Here is a 4613-nt window from a genome sequence, read left to right as displayed (position 1 = left end):
ACTTGAAATAATTCAACATCCTTTTAACAATAAAAACTCCCAATAAGTTGGGTGTAGAAGGAATGTACCTTAACATAATCAAATCCATGTATGAGAGACCCACAGCTAACATAATACTCAATGGTGAAAGATTGAAAGCTTTTTCTCTAAGATTGGGATAAGTGTGCCCACTCTCACCACTCCTATTCAATATCGTACTGGAAATCCTATCCAGAGCAACTAGGAAAGAAAAAGAAATAAAAGGCATCCAAATCAGCAAGGAAGAAGTTAAATTTTCTCTGTTTGCAGATGTCATAATCTTATATATAGAAAATGCTAAAATTTCCACAAAAAATTATTAGAACTAATAAATGAATTAAGCAAAGTTGTAGGATACAGAATCAACAAAGATCAGTTATATTTCTGAACCCTAAAAATGAACTATCTGAAAAAGTAATTTAGAAAACAATCCCATTCACAATAGCATCAAAAACAATAATATTCTTAGGAATAAATTTAACCAAGGAGGTGAAAGGTTTATATATTGAAAACAATAAGACATTGATGAAAGAAACTGAAGAAACACAAACACAAATAAATGGAAAGATATCCCATATATATGGATCAGAAGAATTAATATTGTTAAAATGTCCATATGACTCAAAGCTATCTATAGATTCAATGCAATCCTTATCAAAATTTTAATGGCATTTTTCACACAAATAGAAAAAAATTCTAAAATCTGTATGGAATCGTCAAAGTCTCTGATTCACCAAAACAATCCTGAGAAAGAATATCAAAGATGGAGGCATCACACTTCCTGATTTGAAACTATATTACAAAGCTATAGTAATTAAATCAGTATGGTACTGGCATAAAAACAGACACACAGACCAATGAAACAGAACTGAGAGCCCCAGACATAAACCTATGTGTATATGGTAAACTTATATTTGACAAGGGAGCCAAGAATACTCAATGGGGAAAGGATAGTCTTTTCAATAAATGGTGTTGGAAAACCATATATTTCATGCAAAAGAGTGAAACTGGACCCCTATCTTACACCACTCATAAACATTAACTTGAAGTGGATTAAATCTTAAATGTAAGATCTGAAACCATAAAAGTTCTAGAAGAAAACAGAGGGAAAAATCTCCTGGACATTGGGGTTGGCAATGAATTTTTTGGATATGACACCAAAGCACAAACAACAAATCAGAAGTCAACAAATGGCAACACATCAAACTAAAAAGCTTCTGCACAGCAAAAGAAACAATAAACACAATGAAAAGGCAGCCTACAGAATGGGAGAAAATATTTACAAACCGTAATATATATGATAAGGGGTTAAAATCCAAAACATTAAAAAAAGCTCATAGTACTCAATAGTAAAAACAAAACAAATAATCCAATTAATCATGGGCAAAGGACCTGAATAGACATTTTTACAAAGAAGACATACAAATGGCTAACAGGTACATGAAAAGGTGTTCAACATAAAAAATCTTTAGGGAAATGCCAATGAAAATTACAATGAGATATCGGCTCACACTTGTTAGAATGGCTATTATCAAAAACCAAGAGATAACCAGTTTTGGCAAGAATGTGGAGAAAAGGGAACTGTTGTGCACTGTTGATGGGACTGTAAATAGGTGTAGCCATCATGGTAAACAGTATGGAGGTTCCTCAAAAAATTAAAAATAGAACTATCATATGATTCATCAGTTCCACCTCTGGGTACATATTTGAAGGAAGTGACATTAGTAACTTCAAGAGATATCTGCACCCTAATGTCCATTGCAGCATTATTCACAATAGCCAAGACATGGAAACAACCTAAGTGTCCATTGACGAATGAATGGATAAAGAAAATGTGGTGTGTATATATGCAATGGAATATTACTAAGCCATAAAAAGAAGGAAATCCTGATATTTGTGACAACATGAATGAACTGTAAGGTCATTATGCTCAGTGAAATAATCAGGCAGAGAAAGACAAATTCTGTATGTCCTCACTTATATGTGGAATCTAAAAAAGGTGAACTCATTGAAACTGAGGGTAGATTGGTGTTTGCCAGGGGCTGGGCAAAAATTGAAAAGGAGGGAACACTCTTAAACTCATTTTATAAGGCCAGCCAGATAAGCACACTACAAGGAAAAAAACTGTAGACCAATATCACTGATGAATATATTGATAGATGCAAAAATTCTCAACAAAATATTAGCAAACTGAATTCAACAGTGCAATGAAAGGATCACACACCACGACCAAGTGGGATTTATCCCTGGGCTGCAAGGATGGTTCAACATACACAAATCAATAATTGTGATAAACCACATTAATAGAATGAAAGACAAAAATGATATGATCATCTCAATAGATACAGGAAAAGCATCCTTTCATGATAAAAATCCTCAACAAATTGGGTATAGAAGGAATGTACCTCAACATAATAAAGGTCATATATGACAAACCCACAGCTAACATCGTACTCAACAGTGAAAGATTAAAAGCTTTCTCTAAGATTAGAAACAAGACAAGGGTGCCCACTCTCACCACTCTTATTCAACATAGTACTAGGTAGAAGTCCTAGCTAGAGCAATCAAGCAAGACAAAGAAATAAAAAACATCCAAAAAGGAAAAGAAGAAGCATATTGTCATTATTTGCAGATGATATAATCTTATGTATAGAAAGTACTAAAGACTCAACCAAAAAACTTTTGGAAGTAATCAAAAAGTTCAGTAAAGTTTCAGGATATAAAAATGAGTTGTATTTCTATAAACTAACAACATAATATCTGAAAAATAAATAAAGAAAACTATCCCATTCACAATAGCATCAAAACCAGTAAAATACTTAGGAATAAACTTAACCAAGGAAATGAAAGATCTGTACAATGAAAACTATAGGACTTTGATAAAAGAAATTGAATAGGACACAAACAAATGGAAAAATATCCTTTGTTCATGGATGGGAAGAATTAATATTGTAAAAATGTCTAGACTACCCAAAGCCATTCATGGATGCAATGCAATCCCTACCAAAATTCCAATGGCATTTTTCACAAAATAGTAAAACAATCCTAAAACTGCATGGAAACACAAAAGACCCTGAATATCCAAAGCAATCCTGAGAAAGAAGAATAAAGCCAGAGGCACCACACTTCCTGATTTCAAACTATATTACAAAGCTCTTGTAATTAAAACAAGATTTTTTCTTTATCTTTGATTTTATTTAGTGTGAAAATGATATGCCTAGGTACAGTTTTTTAACATTTTTCATGTGTGGTGTTCTCTGAACTCCCAGATCTGCGGTTTGGTGTCTGACAATATTTTGGGGAAATTATCAGTCATTATTGTTTCAAATATATCTTCTGTTCCTCTCTTTCTTCTCCATCTGGTACTCCCATTATGCATATGTTACAATTTTTATCGTCTCAAATCCTTGGATATTCTGTTCTACTTTTTTCAGTCTTTGCTTTTCAGTTTGGGACAAAATTTTCTGTTGATATATCTTCTAGCTCAGAGTTTTTTTTCTTATCTGTGTCCAGTCTACCAATAAGCCCATCAAAGGAATTCTCCACTTCTGTTACAATATTTTTGATCTCTAGTATTTATTTTTGGTTCTTTCTTAGGATTTCCATCTCTTTGCTTATATTGCCCATGTGTTCTTGCATGCTGTCTACTTTACCCATGAGAGCCCTTACATATTAATCATAGTTGTTTTAAATTCCTGGTCTGATAATTCCAACACCTTTGTCATGCCTGTTTGTAATGCTTGCTCTGTCTCTTCAAATTGTGTTTTTTGCCTTTTGGCATGCCTTATAATCTTTTCTTGATTGTTGGACGTGATACACTGGGTATAAGGAACTGCTGTATATAGGCCTGTAGAACTGTTGTGGTGAGATATGGGGGGAAGGGAAGTATTATACATTCCTATGATTAGGTCCCAGCCTTTAGTAAGCCTATGTCTCTGCACTGTGAACTTCACAAATGCTTCTCAGTATTTTTCACCCTGCTTAGTTGTGTCAGGATGGCTAGAGTGTGATGGAGTTGGGTATTTTTCTTTTTCCACACAAAAGACCAGAGATGAGTAAAGTTGGATATTTCCCTTTTCCCAGGTCAGTTAGGCTTTGATAATACTCCAGCAGGTTGGGCTCTGGTTAACTACGTTCTCCTAAGGGCAGGCCTTATTAAAAACAGAGTACTCCAGTGTATTTCAAAATGGTTCCTTTGCCCCTCCTCCTGATAGAGGAAGCAGGAGGGACTTTTTCTCCAATATTTATTGTGAGAACATGATTAAGTTCCTAGAGGTAAATTTCACAATATTGTGGAGGCTCCCCTATTACTGGGTGCCCCTGGAATTTTTAATTCTCATACTTGTCCACACTGAGCCTCCAGCAATTCATCAATTAACCCAGCATTGGATCCCCTGGCAGTTTCAGCTAGTGAGTCTCTGCTGTGGTAAGCTTTAACTCCTTGTATTCGCCTCTCTGTCTCTCCAGTCTTGGAGGCAGAAGTTTGCCTTGTGTCCTCACCTTTCTTATGTATCCAAGAGGTATTGTTTTTTCATTTTGTTCAAGGTTTACTTTCTGTTAGGATGGAGTGGTGACTACCAAATTCCTTACATGGA

This window comes from Hyperoodon ampullatus (genome assembly GCF_949752795.1).
Source record: "Hyperoodon ampullatus genome assembly, chromosome: X".
NCBI lineage: Eukaryota > Metazoa > Chordata > Mammalia > Artiodactyla > Ziphiidae > Hyperoodon > Hyperoodon ampullatus.
Note: the sequence above shows the minus strand (reverse complement) of the source record.